The sequence below is a fragment of the Cryptomeria japonica genome, chromosome 4 (assembly GCF_030272615.1).
Source record: "Cryptomeria japonica chromosome 4, Sugi_1.0, whole genome shotgun sequence".
NCBI lineage: Eukaryota > Viridiplantae > Streptophyta > Pinopsida > Cupressales > Cupressaceae > Cryptomeria > Cryptomeria japonica.
Genome location: NC_081408.1, coordinates 352,577,778 through 352,599,061, shown reverse-complemented (window position 1 = coordinate 352,599,061; position 21,284 = coordinate 352,577,778).

Genomic DNA, 21,284 nt, shown 5'->3' with positions numbered 1-21,284 from the left:
GAAATAACGGTATCTGGAGATGACCTGATTTGTTCTTGAGATATTGGTGTTTGAATATGAGCTACCACTGCAGATAGGGCCTTCTTGTGACTTATAAGCTTTTCCTGATGTAACTTCTGATCTTGACATTCCCGTGCCTTGCAGATTGTTTCTGCTGATTCAAAAAGTGCTTCCTGCCAGGATTCTTCTTGGTACTTTGTCTTTACTTTCCATTGAGGTTTTGTAGTTGTGTGTGGCGGCCGTTTTAATAGGAATGTGAGTTTAGAACCCAATCTTGCTTTGTTCCTACTAGGTTGTGAAGGAAGATCTATAGGTTCAATGACTCCTTCTTTGCATTTTTCAATAGGTCCTTTACCACCATATCCCATTTGTTTCATGATTAAGTAGCCTTTTCCATACAGGTGTGTTGGTAGAACAATGTCTAGAGTGGCTGCTCTATGATTTTCTTCCTCATCTTTGTATAACTAGCTAAGAATGTCCTTGTCCTCTGATTCATGTGCTAGAGTACCCAATTGGATGAAGGTACCATCAAATTTAGTGATGGGCTGAGTGGCCAGTTGTGTTGATGTAGTAGGCAAACCATGCGATCTAGGTGAGGTTGGCAATTTTGCCAAACATAAAGGCTCCAAAGAGTATTCTCCCATGCCTTGGTCTTTGATGTGCATTTTCTGCTTGAAGTCTCCCCATAAGGAGTTGGGTTTTGCTATTTGTGGATTTGATGTTGAAGATTGCTGCTTTTCTCTATTATGAGGAACCAAACTATCCTGGGCTGCCCCCATTGCATTGCAATGTTGAAATGGATTGTGATCAGCAGTTATGGAGATTTCTTGTCCATCATAAGGAAACTTGACACACTGGTGATATGTAGAAGGTACTGCTTGCATTTCATGTATCCAGGGTCGTCCTAACAAAATATTGTAGGTTAGATCAATATCTAAGACTTGACATATAGTATCCTTTTGTACTAGGCCTACTTGAATAGGTAATATCACTGTGCCTTTAGAGGACCGCTCTTCATCATCATATGCTTTTATGGTAATCTTTTTGCAAGGATCAATAGATTCTTCTGAGAAGCCCAATGCATAGATAAGCTTTAAAGTACATATATTAAGGCCAGCTCCTCCATCTATTAGGACTCTCTTGACTCGGTGTTTGCAAACAATGACTTCAATATGGAGAGGAGTATTATGCAGATGACTTAATGAGGTATTGTCATGCTCTGAGAAGGTGAGGTTATGAGGTCCTGTCATATGGGCGACCATGGCTTGAAATCTGTCTGTATCCAAATTTTGAGGTACATTGGTTTCCAATAGTGCTTGTTCTAATATGTCTTTGTGCTTGGGTGATAGTTTCAATAATTCTAGGATAGATATCTGAGCTGGAGTCTTGCATAGTTGGCTAACCAAGTCATATTGGATTTTTGGTGTGGTAGTTGTAGGTGCAGTATGTCCCTTCAAGACATATTTCTGAGTGTGGGTTGTTACATTGACAGATTCATGATCACGCGGATCTCGGATGGTGATGACATTTACTTGATGATCTTTAGCTGATATATGGTTGATAGTGTTATTGTAGATGTGATTAATACGAGCTCCGCGTGTATCATCTAAAGTGGATGCTCCATCCTTGTTGTAATTTGGGAGAGGATTTTTAAAGGCTCCATGATCACCATTTGTTTTGAGACCATCAACCGTTAAGTCACCTCGATCAATCATGTCCTGGACTATGTGTTTCAATCTCATGCATTTGTTTGTTCTATGACCCTTGTTGCGATGGAAATCACAATAGTGTGAATCCTTCTACCAAGGTGGTTTGATTGGGGGTTCATAATTGTTAATTGGAGGCAACGAAAGAATCTTGTTTGCCAAAAGTTCTCTGAATGCTGATTCTAATGATTGTCCCAGTGGTGTAAAAATACGCTTTTGGAAATTGTTTGTGTTGCGTGAATTGTTGTTAGGTCTTGGATTCATGTTTTTGTTTTGAGTATCGTTGGTGTTGTTTGTGTTGAGCTGTCCTTGATCAGTGTTTAATGTATATGTGTTAGCATTTGGTGTAGTATTTTTAAGATTTTTCGTGTTCTGAGGATTTCTAGATAATGCCAGCACTGGTTGTTTGGATTTGGGATCATGTGATTCGTTGTTGCCTTCATTCTTGTTTCGAGTCCAGAATCGAGATTTGTCAAAGTTGGTGTTGTTTTGGTTATTGTAATTTGATGAGTTTGTTCCTTCCTTGTAGAATTTGAGTGTTCCCTTTTTGACACATGCTTCCTCTACTTGAATGCCATTTTCAATCAATTTAGCGAAAGATGGTATGCATTGAAGTTTTAGTCTATAACTCATTTCGCCATTCAAGTTATCAATGAAGATTTCCATTTTCTCCTTTTCAGGAATATCTCAAGGATATCTGGAGACCATGCGTCGCCAATGTTGAAGGAACGCCATGAATGTTTCATTGTTCTTTTGTTTGGTGTTGCAAACATCTAGCATGGTTATGGCATGTTGGATGTTGTAGGAATAGTGGGTTATGAATTTGTTAACCAATTCATCAAATGATCTAATAGGTGGCAAAATTTTGGATAACCATTCCATGGTTTGCCCACCCAAGCTTCTAGGGAATAACCTCATCAAATAGGTGTCATCATGAGCGAATTCAAAGCTTAGTGTGCAAAATTCCCATACATGATCTCTGGGATCACTTTTCCCATCATATTTATCAAATTTGGGAACTTCCGAGTTTGGAGGAAAAGGCACCATGTTCAAGCTTCTGTCAAATGGATAAGGACAGATTTCATTTAAAGAGTACCACACTGTTGTCCCTTGTTGCATATCCTGTATTTGCCTTTGCAACATTTGCATTTGTTGAGTAAGAGCAATCAAAGGTGCATTGTCTTGCCGAGGAAAAAGTTCTTGCCTTGTATTGGTTCTTAGCTGAAAAGGTGTGGTAAATGGTATATGTTGTTCTGGTGTTTCTAGTTCAGGTATATGCATTTCTGGTATGCGTTGTTCTGGAATGTGTTGTTCAAAGTTATGTTGTTCAGGTATGCGAGTTTCTTCTTCTCTGTTTTGTTCTTGATATGCATATTGCTGAGATCCGGTTTGAAAAATGTTTGGGTCGAAATCTTCGGGAAGTTTAACGCCCTTGCTTGTGAGCATCAATAGGTATTTTTCCTTGTCATTTTCCATGAGCTTTTCGACAAGTTTTTGGAAGGAGGGATTTACTTGACATTCCCGAAGAAGGGCTTCAATAATTTTAGGTTCTTCTACGGGTGGAACTTCAAAAGGATTTGATAATCTTCGATTCATACTGGACTCAGTGGGTCTCTCGCTTTGTTTGTTACTTTGAGAGCAGTAACAGGCATTTTAGTAGAAGCTTTCAGTGATGAAAGGGACAAAAGCCTCCTCGATGTGTTGCTCGGGCGTTGGTGGTTCTGGTCGAGATGTGTTATATGTGATGCACTCGTCGGGCAAGAATGCTGGATTGATTTTTCTGCCGTGGTTTATGGTTTGATTAAAAGCAGACTTTTGACAGTATGCTCTTGTCTTCAAGGGTTCCTTGTCAAATTTGCTAGATTTGTTTTGGATATAACGTTTGACGTGATGAAGGAATACCCGATGAGATTTGAAGAGTTGACGATTGATGTATAAAAACTTATTTCTCTTGATGAATTTGGAAAAACTAGGTTGTCGTTTCTTCAACGTGATGTTACGATAGAGGTTCTTTCTTCTCAGAATAAGGGGATTAGTCATGCAAGAGTGATCAAGAATTTCCTTTGATTGGTTTGGATTCAGTTGATTCTTGTTTTGGAAATTTCAAATCTTACTTTATCAGAGTGAAGGTTTAGATGCCCCTTCATGACAAAGTGTGTCAAATGATATGGATAAAAGCTTCCCAATCTGGAAACTGGATTTGACGATTTGAGAATTTTAAACAAGTGTTTTGAGATAGAAATCTGTAAGATGGTAAAGGATTTTGATGACACTGATGATGAATTTTTTTTTCCAGATTATGATAGGAGAGACATCCTCTGTCGTGCGATTTGTTTAGGATTCGGACAACTTTGTTTGACACAAATTTAGCTTGAGAAAAGTTTTTAATAGTTTGTTTTTGTTACTCTGGTTTGATAAAAGATGATTTTTGATGAAAAAGTCTTCTAAAATGTTTTTGAAATTTTCAAAAATTTTCCAGTTTTGGACTCTCTGTTTTTCGGCCTTGGATCACGCGCTAAAACAGAGTTTACATGCGCTACTGAATTTACCTGACGCGCTAAAGGAATGAGCACACACGCTAATCTGCCCCTAGATACACGCTAAAGTTTGGATTTTGGAAATTTTTGTTTAACTGGTGAAAAATCTACGCACTATACTGGGCTTTACACGCGCTAACTGTTGGAGTATATTCGCTAAAATATGGATCTGACGCGCTAAGCTATTTCTTCCACGTGCTAAAGTTAGGACTGTTGAAAATTTGTTGTTGAATTTTTTTTTTGAAAAAGTTACGCGCTACACTGGGCCTGTGAAGCGCTAACTGTTTTGTTTTATGCGCCAATTCTTGGTTCCCACGCGCTAAGAGGTTGCTGCAAAGTGCTAGACTGTGTTGTGGATGCGCTAAAGGATTATTACTATTTTTGCCCAAGGATAAAACGCTACTGTTTTGATTTCATGCGCTAATGTGAGGTTTGGATGCGCTAACAAAAGTCTTCCGTGCGCTAAGATGTTGTTCTTATGCGCTAGACTGCCCTGATTTTTCTGTTTGGGTGATTTCTTGAGGTTTTTGAATTTTGTTGAGAAATTTTCAAGTGTGATGGATGATTTGCTGAAGTAATAAATGCAAGCACGGCACAAAAAGTACAACCATTTTGCCTAATCTAACAAAAGTGTATGTTCTGCGAGGATGTGTTCAAATCCCTAATGTTTTAATAGGTTTGGATACAAGTAATACACTTCAGAAAGACTCTTTATTCAAGGGTCATAAATAACATCATAGCCCACTAGTCTCAATACTCTGTCAGCTCAAACAGCCGTGTCACCCCCTAGAGGGCGCCTATTTTTTTGCCTTTTGCCAGAAGTTAACCCAAAGTGAATTGCTTCACAGTTGAGTAGTTATCTTGGGAGATATATGGTGAGTAATCTTGGGGGCGGATTCTTCCCCACCCTTGCACTATGATGTTACAAATGTTTGGTTACTGACTCGGTTCAAAGTTTCTAATTCTATGGTTCTTAATCAGGCTTCCCGTTCGGCCGTCAGTGATAAACTCCCTCAGGAGGCTTCCCAACCTTTAGAACAAAGGCTTTACGTATCTCGAGGATACTGGGGGAAGGCTAATCACTACGTGTAACCATTGAAAAGGACTTTCGTCACTTTCCACATTTGATTATAGTGGGTTGGAACTCTTGGCCTCAAAGTCGTTCGCCACTTAGGTCGTTCCCTTCACACCGTCCATAAACGGCTTTAAGAGTTGATTGCAACTCCTCAGGAAGGCAGGCCTGCTAAAGGATTTAAGTGCTTTGAAATAATGAAAGCTGTAAGAGTGGGCTAGATTTTTGATCACCCAGTTAAGGGGAGAGCATATTCCTACCACTTTCGAGACAAAGCAATCAATTTTATTTTAGCCTTTCAAATCAGTGATTTTGCTAAAATCTATGTGGAGATGTTGCTCCACAAAACATGGTGTTTATTTTATCCTATCAAAGCAATGATTTGCTGATCTATGAAAGGAATTTTGTCAACAAAGCAAAATTTTCGATGTGTTGGTCAACAAAAGAAATCGTTAAAAGGGGAAGATCTTCCCTCTTTAGTTGTAATTGACTCTGGACTTGTGTGATTCTTTTACTTGACAGAAATTTGAAGTGAATCCTTTTATGCACCAAAGGATGGTGAGGTTCTTTTTTTTAAAACTTTTTCCAAAATAAAATTTTGTTGGTTCTTTTTAGAGCCTCCAAAATGAAGTGTTTTTCTCCTAAAAAAAGCAAGAAGATGTTTGGATAGTAGTTCATTTTATAGCCCAAAAGAAACTAGTGAGTTCAATTTTAAGACTAAAAGATGTTGTAAAAATTTAAACTAACTTAACTAAGCTAGAGAAAATTTTAACTATCTAAAAATGCTAGAATCACGCTCCCTTCTGCAACAAATGTGGTTAGTAGCCTGCAAGCAAACCAAAGAAAATTGTTAGCTGATTTGGTGGACTTCCACAAGTCTAAAATTTCTTTTTCGGTTACAATTTTAAAATTTTCCTCTGTCTGTTATGCGCTACAGAAAGGATTTTACGCGCTATAATAGAGACAGGATGCACTACAACTATTTTCTGATGCACTACACTGTTCAATGAATGCGCTATTCCGCAAGTTAGAAGCATTGTTCTGTGGTTTTGCTAAGACCTGCAAGAAAATTTTGAATTTGATGCGCTAATGTTTGAACTGCACGCGCTAGATGATGGATTATAAGCGCTGAACTGTGGATTGTATGCACTATTCTGGTTATTGTCTGCACTACTCTATGTTTTACCCACGTCGAGACCTACAGGAAAAGTGTTAGAGGGAGTTATGCGCTACAAAAATGTTTCCACGTGCTAGTTTGTAGACTGTATGCGCTAAACAGGGAGCTGGATGCACTAGTCTGTTTCCTTGATGTGCTAAACAGTGAGTTGAAAGTGCTAATTCATTTTTCTCGTGTGCCTGCAAAAGAGGTTAGTTTCAAAAACTGATGTGATATTTGGGGTCGGGCCCCACGGTGGGCGCCAGAAATGTATGCGGGAAAAGTGGCCGAATAAAACTTAATATGTGAAAATATTATAGAATACTAGTCCACACACACACACAGGACTTCTTGATGCAAGCTATGGAGTAACGACATGTTACTCAGCTTCCCAAGGAGGGTCCCATGGTTCTCTATCTCACAATGTCCCTCAAACCAACGTTTTTGCTCTCAGATTACTAAGCAAAATGGTTTAGGGATGGCAAATATGAGAACGAGAGATGCTTTTACTAAATTTAGTATGAAATAAATGTTAAGCTATGTATGATACTAAAATGCAATAAACTAGATGATAAGATGACAAGGTTAGTATGAACACTATCCTAGCATAATATATTTAGTCTATGATTGAGTTAAATGATAAAAAAGTACACTAAACATGCATATTTAGTCTAATTCCTGATCTAAAAGAGGCTAAATGATGAGCATATATAAAATGAAAAAGCTTGAAAGTATTTGAGCATAACTGTAATGCTTCAAATTTGAAAGATGATTGTTTAGAATGGAGGAATGAGAGCTCTATTTATAGCATAAACAGGGCAATGGATGGTCAAGATTGAAAGGTTTAATCAAGGGCCAGGTTTGAAAGTTGGGGATCCATGTGCACAATTGGCACCAATGAAATGGTGACAAATGTCAACATAGGGTTGGGTTGAGAGAAGAGGTTGGAGGCATTAAAGGCCTGAGAAGACCTCATGGTTATCTAAAGGCTAAGGGTCAAGTCTAAGTTAGGCTTACCCACTGGATTAGGAGTTAATCCAAGGATAAACCTTTGTGCAAATGATTAAGAGATAATCATGGTCAAAGCATTAATGGCCTAAAGAGACCCTTGGGTTGGATAGAGGTTGAGTCAAAACAAATGTTTTAACCATGTGGGAGGGTTTGAATTAACCATTAATGGTTATTGGAGACTTTAGGGATTAAGTGGTTGAAGGTTGGAAGCCTTCAATGGTTTTCAAAGACTTTAAGGGTTTTGGTGGTTGAAGGTTGAAAACCTTTAATGGTTATCAAAGACTTTAAGCCATTTGAGAAGTGACTTCCCTTTGCTTAGGGATGTGACAAAATTTAGAGGAGGGTTAGGTTAATTAGAAGTGTTTAGAAGATTCTAGAAGGGATTAGAAAGGGGTTTGGGATTTTGCAAGTGGATGGAGGGATAATAGGATTTAATTGAATTAAATGATTTAATTCATTCAATTTGGTTGCAATTTGGGGAAATTAAATAAAATAGATTTATTCAATTTGGGATAACTATTTAATTAAATTTGAATTTAATTAAAAGTGGATGGGGGGGGATTTTATTGAATAAAATGATTTATTCATTAAATGGTATAGTGAATTTAATTTAAATAAATTGAATAATTTATTTAATTAAATAGAGGAATGTGGATAGTTTAATTAAATTGGATTTAATTAAATAGAGAAATGAACATAAAATATTCATTTAGGAATATGGTCATTTTTGTACGTCTACACTATGTATCAACCACCGAAGCATCATTAGGAGTTTTGCTTGCACAACAGGATAATGAAGGAAAAGAACGAGCTATCTACTACATTAGCAGAACATTAGGAGGATATGAGATCAACTATTCACCAATAGAAAAATCATGCTTGGTAGTAGTTTTTACTTCTCAAAAATTACGACACTATCTACTATCTCACTCCATCAAGTTAATAGCTAAAATTGATCTCTTGGAATATTTACTTAGCAAAGCAACATTAGCAGGACGACTAGCAAAATGGATCATGATTCTGAGCGAGTTTGATATTGAGTATGTTGACAGAAAAGCTATCAAAGGACAAGTCATTGCAGATCAACTAATAGAGACACCACTTCAAGATGATCATCCTCTACAGATTGAATTTCCTGATGCTGATATCCTAACAGTCACCACAAAAACATGGCAATTATACTTTGATGGTTCATATACATAGCATGGATCAGGAGCAGGTATTCTATTAATCACACCACAAGGTCATACAATCCCAAAAGCATACAAATTAAGCTTTCCATGCACCAATAACATAGAAGAATATGAAGCTTTGGTTACAGGTATCAAAATGGTTATAAAATGGAATATTACACAACTTCAAGTCTTAGGAGACTCTCAGCTCGTCATTAATCAAATCAATGATGACTATCAAACAAAGGATGAAAAATTAATGCCTTATAAAAAGATGGTTGATGATATCAAGAAATACTTTGTAGAAATAACTTTCCAACATATTCCAAGAAATGACAACAAAGCAGCAGACGCCATGGCTACACTTTCTTCTCTCCTTTAGACATAGGAAAATCAACAGCGTTATGAATTCCTGGTGGAAGAGTTGTTTCACCCTACTCATAATTGTCCTGATTCCCAAACTATCTGTCAACTTATTGGACATGATTCCTCATGCTATGGCCAAACTTAGACATACCTGAAAGATAACACCTTACCTCTTGACTTATCAAAGAACCAAAAGAGAAACTTTATTCACCAATCCCCCCGTTTTACTCTCGTTGTGGATACCCTATTCAAACGAGGTTTGGACGGTACTTTTTTAAGATGTCTCGATAAAGAAGAATCTGAGAAGGCCTTACGTGAAGTCCATAATGGCATTTGTGGCACTCATTCAAGTGGTCTTACCCTTTCGAAAAAACTCATACGCTTGGGCTATTATTGGTCGACTACGGAATGAGATTATTTTCAGATAGCTAGAACATGCAAACAATGTCAGATCCATGGGAATTTGATTCATGCACCAGCACAAGAACTTCATGCTTTGGCAACATCTTGGCCTTTCTATCAATGGGGTCTTGATCTAGTAGGAAAAATAAATCCTTCTTCATCTAATGGTCACAAACTCGTCCTTGTAGCTACAGAATATTTCACAAAATGGATTGAGGCAATACCTCTCATAAATATCACAGGAAAACAAATTGTTTCATTTATCTTGAATTACATAATTTGTTGCTATGGAATACCAATGACCATTATCATTGATAATGGGCGACTGTTCAAGAATCAGGATATACAAGAGCTATGTGAGAAATTAAAAATCCAACACAAATTCTCCACACCCTACTATTCGCAAGGGAATGGGCAAGCAGAAGCATGAAACAAAACTATTCTGAAAATCCTCAAAAAGACAGTGAATGATGTTGGAAGAGATTGGCATATTCAACTGAACCCTGCTCTATGGGCCTACCATACCAGTATCCACACACCAACATGAGCCACACCTTTCTCTCTTGTATATGGATCAGAAGCAATATTGCCAATCAAAGTAGAGATGCCCTCTCTACGAGTATCATTAAAAGGTCTCATCCCAGATGAGGAACAATGGGTATCTAGACTACAAGAGTTAGAATTGATCCATGAGCGAAGACAAAATTCCTTTGATCATTTAAAGGTATATCAACAAAGAATGTGCTGGAGCTATAATTATAGGGTCAAACCATGAATATTTCAAGTAGGGGAACTAGTACTAAGAGAAAATCCATGCAATCAGGCAAATCGAGAAAAGAAAGGAAAGTTTGAACCAAATTGGTTAGGTCCTTTTGTGATCACAATAGTATTTGGATCAGGAGCATATCATCTATCAACACAGGACAAAGATCTGCTCGATGAACCCATCAATAGCATACATCTTAAGAAGTTCTATGTCTGAAAAAGTAGAAAAATAAAAAACAGTGAAAAAAATAGAAAATCCAAAAAAATAGTGAAAAAGTAGAAAAAATCCAAAAACAGTGAAAAAATAGAAAAAATCCAAAAACAGTGAAAAAGCAAAGAAAATCCAAAAAAAATCAAATATAAGAAAAAAGTGCAATAAAAATAGATGGTGAAAACTTGGCAAACAGGCACTATCTGTTGGCTAGCTCTTCCATCTATTAGTTCATGCATCTTTTCACTTGCATTCATTTTCCATCAGCGTTGTTCATATGCATAATAAAGCCTTTGTACATACCCAGGCATCACAACTGCTCTCTCACCATGGTTTGGATAATTGGGTATATCATAATGAATTTTTTTCTAGGCTTGGGGAAAAAACTTTGGATAAATTATGAGCTTAAACAGGTAGAACAAACAGTTAGACAACTCTTCACAAGCGAAAACTGAGACATATCCAACATTGAACACGAGATCAAATTATCAACCATCAAACTATCACAAAGTTAGTCTGAACGCATGGATGATATCTTTTGGATAATGATTTTAAAATGATTGTTCAACTTTTCTATATTGATTTTCACTATCATGATTTATGAGTGACTCCAGGATGTCTTTGACTAGAGGAACAAGGAAGACACATGATATTTTTCCTATCTACTGTCTGAAAATTGATCATTAATATGTGCAAATTTGTCTTGGGACATGATCATCAAAGTATCATTGAAGACATTTCCAATTTACATATTGAAATGATTAATACTGCCTATTTTATGCAAGCAACACTTAGGTCATCTTGGTTCAATTATACCTCGATGATTGAGCTAACTTGCCATATCAAAATCTAGGAAAGCAGTGCTTAGGTCATCATGGTTTAATTATACCATCAATGTTTGCACTCACTTCCCACATTTATGTTAGTTCTGATACTAAATGTAAAGTACAGATGCTAATAGCTAAAAAGATGAGAGGGGGGGGGGGTGAATCATACAAACTTAAACTTCCATAAAATCAACAGATTCAACCTCGGTAACTTATACTTCAGCAACTTAACCAAAAACTGCTAAACATACAAACTTATGAACACATAATCATCATAACACTCATAACACCAGATTTAAAGTGGAAACCCAAATAGGGAAAAACCACTGTGGGATTTCAGACCCTCTAAGAAATATACTCTTCTAGAGTATGCTCGGTTAAAAGCAAATCCTGTTAAAGATTACAAACACATTGCTAGATGTGACCCGGTTAAGGGATTTCCCTCAGATCTGTTAGGATCTTCACTTTGTTAGAAGTGACCTTGTCAAAGGATTTCGAACACTCATTTAGAATGTTACCTTGCTAGAGGGTTTACAAATAAGACTGTTAAGTCCACTCGGTTAAGAGATTTTAACAGTAATAAAAATATGTCTGCAACTTCACATCTAAAATGCTAAGGCAGATTCTTATTTTCTCAAAACAATCTAGTCATAGGACTTATCTTGTCCCTCTACTAGGCTCTCTACTCTATTATTCAAATAGGTCTTCAAGCTTCTGTGCTTGGTAATCACTATGTAGCATCCCTGTGCTTACACTTGCCCACATACATTGTTTATTAACAATTCCTTATTTATAAACAATTGCTAACCGCTAAATCTCCTTGATCACATTTCCCATGATCAATCTTAGCCATCAAATCTTCAAACTTGACCAGGTTCAATGTATCCTTCTGATATGAAAATGTTTTACCTTGCCTCGGGACTTGCATTCCTATCTTGGAACTTGCACAAGGTTATTGCGGTTCAATCTGCACTGTAGATCTTCCTGCTGATTTTCCTTTGCTATAGATCCTTAACAAAATTCATGCACGACATACCAATCATTCATATATCTCTAGCTCATCATTGTCCTTTATTAAATAATTCTTTTATCCATCCAATGCGCACTGTCACAACTCGGTTGCAACTTGGTAAATACTAAACTTTACTCGGTAGACATTTCGCCTTCATTAACCGATATCGATAACCTTAGGGTTTATCGACTAGGTTCCTTAGGGTTTACCAACTAGGTTCTTTACTTAGTGACATAGTATAGTATTAACCTTACAATCAACATGTGTAGGATATCAAAACAATCTAAACATCATGATCTTATCATTTTCTAACTTGGTAATAGTTGCCCATTGAATAACTTATTCCTCTTCTTATTCATTACATTCTTTCTATGTCTTTTAATAACAAGACATTGACAATGGCGATATCTTAATTCTCTTCTAATCAATCTTCTCAGGGTATGGCAACATCATACTGAATCTGATAATCAATTTCTTGACATCAATGACAAAATAATGTTATAAAGATAGTTATCATCCTTCTTCAGTTATATCAATAATCTTCAACAACCTTGTCAATATCCTTATTGAATATCAACAATCTTTCTTTCTACTGAAATGCCAACAATCTCCCCCTTTGTCATTGATGGCAAAACCAACAATTAAATGGTAATACCAACAAGATATTCAAATTGATTCGGATTCAGATTGTTGTTAGACTTCTCTTGTTATCCTTGATCTGTCATCTTGCATTTAGTCTTCTCCCCATTGCAGTAATCTCCCCCTGTCATTAGTCTTCTCCCCCTTTGACAACAATGCCAAAAAGTAAAAGAACTAAATCATGATTTCTTCCGCTGTGAAGTGATTTGCCTTGCTGTGTATCATCTCATTCTCGGTCAGATCAACTTGTCTCTATTCACTATTTCCTGCACACCTTTAGAAAACCTTCTAAAGTGCATAAATAAACATCAATCCACACATAATATTCTATAGATTCATCGAATTGATGCTTTCACCGAACTCGATCAGTGATTAGAAGATAGGGGTAGGACCCCTAACTTGCTTCTGAGATACTCAAAAGGGTCCCTTGGCAATGGCTTTGTGAAGATGTCTGCTAATTGCTCCTTTGAACTGATATATTCCAGCACAACTTTCTTCTCTTGAACTTCTTCTCCGAGATAGTGATACTTTATAGATATATGCTTTGTCTTAGAGTGCATTATTGGATTATTTAAAATGTTAATGGCACTAGTATTATCACAGAATATAGTTACTGGCTCGATAACTTTCTCATTTATACCTTCCAATAGTTTTTTGATCCATGCTATATTGGTACAATTCAATGCTGCAGCAACATGTTCAGCTTCTGCTATTGACTGTGAAATACATCCTTGTTTCTTGCTAAGCCAACTTACTAGTCTTTCTCCAAAAAAGAAAGCTCCACCACTTGTGATTTTCTTGTCATCTATGTTGCTTGCCCAATTAGCATTAGTATAAACTTTTAAATGAAAATTATTCCTCTTTTCATATACTAAGCCATAATCTTCAGTGCCTCTCAAGTATTTGAAAATTCTCTTGATTGTTGTCATATGGGTTTCCTTGGGATCTACAAAGAATCTTGCTACAATACCTACTACATGTGCTATATCCGGTCTACCATGCACAACATATTGCAACTTTCCAATCATAGATCAGCAAAGTGTCTCATCAATAGATGCAGATTCATCATTCTTTGATAATTTACAGTTAGTAGTCATAGGGGTACTTACTGGTTTAGAATCCTCCATTCCAAATTTCTTCAAGATTTCCTTTATGTACTTGGATTGAGTAATGAAAATCTCATCTTTGATTTGCAGTATCTGTAAACTTATAAAATACTTTATCTCACCGATTAGTGACATCTCAAATTCTTTGCTCATTTCATTTCCAAAAAAATTGCATGAGTCATTTCCACAAAATATAATGTCATCAACAAATATGGCTGAGATAAGTATTCCATTGTCCTCATCTTTCTTCATGTACATATTGTTGTTTTCACTTGTCCTTATAAAACCAATCTTGATTAAATAGGAGTGCAATCTTTCATACCATGCTCTAGGTGCTTGTTTCAAACCATATAAGGCTTTGTTCAGTTTGCATACTTGATCTTTACTCCTGTCTTCAACCAATCCTTCAGGTTGTTCAATGTAAACTTCTTCTTCTAGTATACCATTCAAAAATGCAGATTTAACATCCATTTGATATACCTTGAAATTTTTGAAAGTAGCATATGCCAACAATGTTCTTACTCCCTCAAGTCTGGCCATAGGTGCAAAAGTCTCACCATAATCTATTGCTTCTTCTTGAGCATAACCTTTGCAAACTAGTCTTGCTTTGTTGTGAATGACCTCACCTTTTTCATTTAGCTTGTTTATGAAAATCCAATTTGTACCGATTACATTTTTGTCCTTTGGTCTTGGGATCAGTGTCCATGTGTCATTCTTCTTGATTTGATCAATCTCTTTTGTCATAGCATTTACCCAATCTTCACTGTTAAATGCCTCTTTTACTATTCTTGGTTCAAATTCAGAAATCAGACATGTGTTTTGTCTTAGTTTGTTCCTTGTCATCACTAGATCATCCTCATCCCCTATAATCTGACTTGATGCATGATGTCTTCTAACATATTTGGCTAATATAGGCTCGATAGGTTCTGTATGATCTTCTTCATCACTTGGTAACTGGACATTATCTTCATTTTCTTCAGCAGCTTTCTCAGTAGGACTTCTTGGTTGAACATAAACAAATTATTCATAATCTTTTGGTTCTTTGGAATTTCCTTCATCATGTCTTTCTGCAAATTCATCAATTTTTACATTTGCACTTTCCACTATTTTGTTAGATGATTTGATCAGACATTTAAATTCTTTACTTCTAGAAGAATAACCAAGAAATGTTCCTTCTTCACTTTTTTGATCAAACTTTCCATTTCTGTCTTCTTTGTGAACATAGCATCCACTTCCAAAGATTTTAAATTAACTTAAATTAGGTTTCTTGTCATACCAGATCTCATATGGTGTCTTCATAGTTCCTTTCTTTAGTTGAACTCGGTTTAGGGTGTAAACTGCAGTGCTGATCGCTTCTCTCCAAAATGTTTGAGGTACCCTCTTTTCTATCATCAGGGTTCTTGCACAATCCACAATTGATTTGTTTCTTCTCTCGGCTATCCCATTTTGCTGAGGTGTTCTCGGTGCAGATATTTGCCTCTTTATATCATGATCATTGCAGAATAATTTAAATTCATTATAAGTGAATTCTCCTCCTCTATCAAATCTAAGACATTTCAGTTGTCTTCCTATTTCATTTTCAACTCTTGCCTTGTACCATTTAAACATTTGAAAAGCTTCTGATTTTTCTTTTAAAAATATGACTGACATCATCCTTGAGTAATCATCCACAAATAATATGAAATATTTATCACCATAATAACTTTGAACTTTCATAGGACCACAAAGATCAGTATGTACTAGATCTAAAATTCCTTTAGAAGTGTAGGACTTACTTGTAAAGATTGATCTTGTCATCTTACCCATCTGGCATCCTTGACACATAGCATTCTCAGGTTTTTCCAAACTTGGTAGACCTCTTACTTGGTGCTTCTTACTTATTTTGATCTGATTATCAAAATTTACATGACAAAACCTTTTATACCATAACCAAGTATCATCTATCTTTGCATAAAGACACTTGTTCTGAGTTGAGTCAAGATGAAATGTATTACCTTTTGTTTGTGTCCCGGTAGCAGCTAACTTTCCATGCTTGTCATGAACTTTGAAAATTCCTTTCTGAAATTCTATTCGGTATCCTGTATTGTTTAGTTGTGCTACATTCAACAAATTGTATTTTTATCCTTCAACCTAGTATACACCATCACATTTAGCATTGTCAAGAAGTGTTATAGATCCTTTACCTTTCACTAGACATGGTGCATCATTACCAAATCTTACATAGCCTCCATCATAGTCTTCTAATTTAACAAACTTGTGTTTATCCCCTGTCATGTGATGTAAGCATCCACTGTCTATGATCCAAGAATCATTATTATTTATGTGAGATATTAGGGCTTTTTCTTCATACCTTTCTTCATCAGATCCATATTTAATAGCCACATAAACAACTTCCTCTGTATCAGTTTCATCAGATTTGTCATCGTTGGATTCCTCATCTACTACTAGACATGTCTTTCTATCTCTCCTTTTGAAGTCTCGGTGTCCTCTGTATTGGTTGTCTTTCTGCCTGTTATCTCGGTATTCACTCTTTTCAATAGATTCTTTGTCAGGGCAGTTAGAAGCCATATGTCCTATTTTATCACAATTGAAACATTTTAAAGGTAGCTTTCCTTTATACTTACCTTTTCCTCTCAGTAACCTTCTGGCTAATAATGCTTCAAATTATTCTTGCTTCTTGATTTCCTCATATAGTTTGTGCACTTTTTCTGTGTTCTTATGAAATCTTTCACTTGCTCCACTATGATCCCCTTCAGAGTACTTACTCATTCTATCATTGTAATCATCAGATTCTCCAATATGAAAAGAACTGAATGCAGATTCTACTTTATTTACCGAAGACCCACTATTATCAAAATTACTTAACTCAAATGCATGTAGCTTACCAATAGTAGCATCCAAAGAAACTGACATGTTAGGTACAAACCTCAATTCATTGATTGTAGAGACTCAGATAGCATAAGCTCGTAGAAGGGTTCTCAACAACTTACTTGTTATATCCTTTTCTTCAGTAGTTCCACCTGCTCCTTTAATTTGATTGACAATATCCTTTAGTCTTGTACTATATTATGTTATGTTCTCACCTTCATTCATTCTCATGGATTCAAGTTGTCCTCTTAGACTATCTACTTTATCTCTTCGAACATGTTCATCACCTCCATACACAGATATGAGCTTAGTCCACATTGCTTTTTCATCATTACAACCTTCTAGATCATTAAACTTTGATTCAGTCAATGCTGATGTTATTTCAATCATAGCTCAATATGTTCTTGTTTTGCCTTTATTTCTTCCAAGGTCATAGGGTTGGTTCTTAGTGCAATGTAATCATTCTCTAGATAATTTGTTGCATATTCTCCAATTGCTGATAAATGCAACTTCATCCTTTTCTGCCATGTGGAGAAACTTGACTTATTTAGCTTCGGTGCATCCCTTTTATACATCTTCGGATATTTGCCTCAAGTACCTTTAAACTTTTTCTTCTAGAGTCCAAAGCTCTGATACCAATTGTTAGTTTTGATACTAAATGTAAAGTATAGATGCCAATAGCTAACAAGATGAGAGGGGGGGGGTGAATCATACAAACTTAAACTTCCATAAAATCAACAGATTCAACCTCGGTAACTTATACTTCAGCAACTTAACCAAAAACTGCTAAACATATAAACTTATGAACACATAATCATCATAACACTCATACCAGATTTAACATGGAAACCCAAATAGGGAAAAACCACTGTGGGATTTCAGACCCACTAAGAAATATACTCTTCTAGAGTATGCTCAGTTAAAAGCAAATCCTGTTAAAGATTACAAACACATTGCTAGATGTGACCCGGTTAAGGGATTTCCCTCAGATCTGTTAGGATCTTCACTTTGTTAGAAGTGACCTTGTCAAAGGATTTCAAACACTCATTTAGAATGTTACCTTTCTAGAGGGTTTACAAATAATACTGTTAAGTCCACTCGGTTAAGAGATTTTCTGTTACTTACAAAATAACAGTAATAAAAATCTATCTGCAACTTCACATCTAAAATGCTAAGGTAGATTCTTATTTGCTCAAAACAATCTAGTCATAGGACTTATCTTGTCCCTCTACTGGGCTCTCTACTCTGTTATTCAAATAGGTCTTCAAGCTTCTATGCTCGGTAATCACTATGTAGCATCCCTGTGCTTACACTTGCCTGCATACATTGTTTATTAACAATTCCTTATTTATAAACAATTGCTAACCGCTAAATCTCCTTGATCACATTTCCCATGATCAATCTTAGCCATCAGATCTTCAAACTTGACCAGGTTCAATGTATCCTTCCGATCTGAAAATGTTTTACCTTGCCTCGGGACTTGCATTCCTATCTTGGAACTTGCACAAGGTTATTACGGTTCAATCTGCGCTGTAGATCTTCTTGCCGATTTTCCTTTGCCATAGATCCTTAACAAACTTCATGCACGACATACCAATCATTCATACATCTCCAGCTCATCATTGTCCTTCATTAAATAATGTTTTTATCCATCCAATGGGCACTATCACAACTTGGTAAATACTAAACTTTACTCAGTAGACATTTCGCCTTCATTAACTGATATTGATAACCTTAGGGTTTACCAACTAGGTTCTTTACTCGATGACAAAGTATAGTATTAACCTTACAATCAACAACATATGTAGGATATCAGAACAATCTAAACATCATGATCTCATCATTGTTTAACTCAGTAATAGTTGCCCATTGAATAACTTATTCCTCTTCTTATTCATCACATTCTTTCTGTGTCTTTTAATAACAAGACATTGACAATGGCGACATCTTAATTCTCTTCTATTCAATCTTCTCAGGATATGGAAACATCATACTGAATGAAATAATCAATTTCTTGACATCAATGACAAAATAATGTTATAAAGATAGTTATCATCCTTCTTCAGTTATATCAATAATCTTCAACAACCTTCTCAATATCCTTATTGAATATCAACAATATTTCTTTCTACTGAAATGCCAACAATTTAAAAATCTCAATGATGTCAAAAACACAATAATCCAGTGACTGGTCTGCTCATTGCATTTGCATTTACCTTGCATTTCATTCTTGCATGGGATCCTGCATGCTCCTTTTATCCAAGGTTAAATATATCACAAGAATCATCAAGGTATCATCACAAGTGTATACATAATCAGAATGATGAATCACATCTCTATCCAGATATTGTTGAACCAGCGAAAATCTTATGCTACACTCTCATCAACATATCCAAATATTTATGCAACTTGATATCAACAAACTATCAATTCTTTATCGAATCAATCTTATCAATTATATCAATCAATCACATCTTAATCGATTTTCTCATGTCTTATACAGGATGTATCTTTCCTGAAACCAGACGTTCTGATCATGTCTTATACAGGATATATCATTCTTGAAACCAGACGCTTTGATCATCTTTCTCTTATATAAGAGGCGTCATTCATGAAACCAAACTGAATCTCGATCTTATCAATCAAGCTTTATCAATAATCAAGAACCACATCACCATGATTATAGAACTTGCACTTTCATCAACCACAGTTGCAGACATCAAATCAATAATCTATCAAGATATCAATTTCACAAAAATTCAAAAAACTCCAAAGATCAATTATCTCAATTGATCTCCCGAGGGGGCATCATCGTATTGCAATTTATCAATCAAGAGTTGCGGCATCCTATCAAACCAATATCATCATCAAAATGATATTATTATTTGAATCAACGCGTCATCACACCTCACTTCAAAGAGGGGCAAAATGTACACACCTAAAAATGGTATGAAGATAATTAATTAAATAAATAATTATTTAATTAATCCCCCTTCCCAATTTAATTGAACTCACTAAGTAATTTGATTAAATTTCCCCTTTCAGCTACTTATTTATAAATCTAAGGATTTATTTAATAGGTTCATTTCAATAATCCCTTTAATTAATTAGTTCAGATTAATTAATTCCCCCCATCAAATTCATTTCTTCTAAATCCCATAATTAATTAAAACAAATCAATTTATGAGTTGTTGAGATAAATTAGCCTTTTCCTATTATTTGAATTTTTAAAATTCAAATTCTCCTAACTTCTAACCGCCTAACCTAACCCCTTCTAAACCTAATCCATTCCATCTAACCCCGGGTTTAATTAAATCCATCCTAGCTTGCACATCCTAACCACCATGTCCCCTTTCCTTGAACACTTTTCCCTCTCATGAGCAAATCTTTGTGACACTTGTCACCATAGAGATGATAAATATTCCCTTTCATCCAACCTCTTCTAGAAGCCTCTTGACACTTGTCACCATGGAGATGACATTGTCCCCTTTCATCCAACCCCTTCTCCTACCAACCTCCAAATGTTCCCTTTAATCCAACCTCTTGGCCAACCTCCTCTAATTTAACCATTGATATCTTCAAACTTAATCTTGACCATTGATTCCTGCCACCTCACCCCTAGAGTTGGAAATCCTATAAATAGACCCCTTTTTGGAACACAAAGGGCCCCTAATTTTGATCTTGAATCCAATCTCATTTACATTCAAGAATTGTTACTATAGGCATATGCAATCTTAGTTTATCATTTTAAGCATTGTTATCATAGCTTAATTGCATCATTCTAGCTTATTTTCTAGCATAATCATAGAATCATGTAGCTTAATCATTATCATTGCTATCTTAAATGCATCATTTATCATTTAAATCCTCCATTTAAGTGTAGTCAAGTCATTGGAATTTGCATAACCAGATCTGAGAGCAAAATTCATACTCTCATTTACTAGGAGGCAATAGATCGCTTAGCTATGGTTTTATCTTTCTTTGCTTTAAATTAATTAACCATGCTTGTAATGATCTATTGAGTGTTTTGTGTTTGCAGGTATAGGTACACTTCATAGGAACAATAATTGATAATGCAAATTATGATCTCTGTGAAGTTAGCAGGAAACAACTGTTCCTAAATTTGGAATCTATCAAAAAGGATAGCAGTCAAAAGTTAAAATATGGTCAGCTATTGGTTGGTTTATTCTTTTATTTTAGAATTTCCTACCAGGAATTGGAGACATTGAATGGTCGAAGGATCTACTAGTCATAGCTCAAATCAAGAATAATATTAAGACTATAAGAAATACTTTCCCTATAGCTATGAATAAGTATTTTAATGAGTTTTAGAAAAAGATGAGTATGAGAATAAGATTGCCAGAAGATGTGGTAAAATACTTTGCAAAAGACATGATCTTTACTATTACCACTGATTTTTGTTTGATGCAAGCA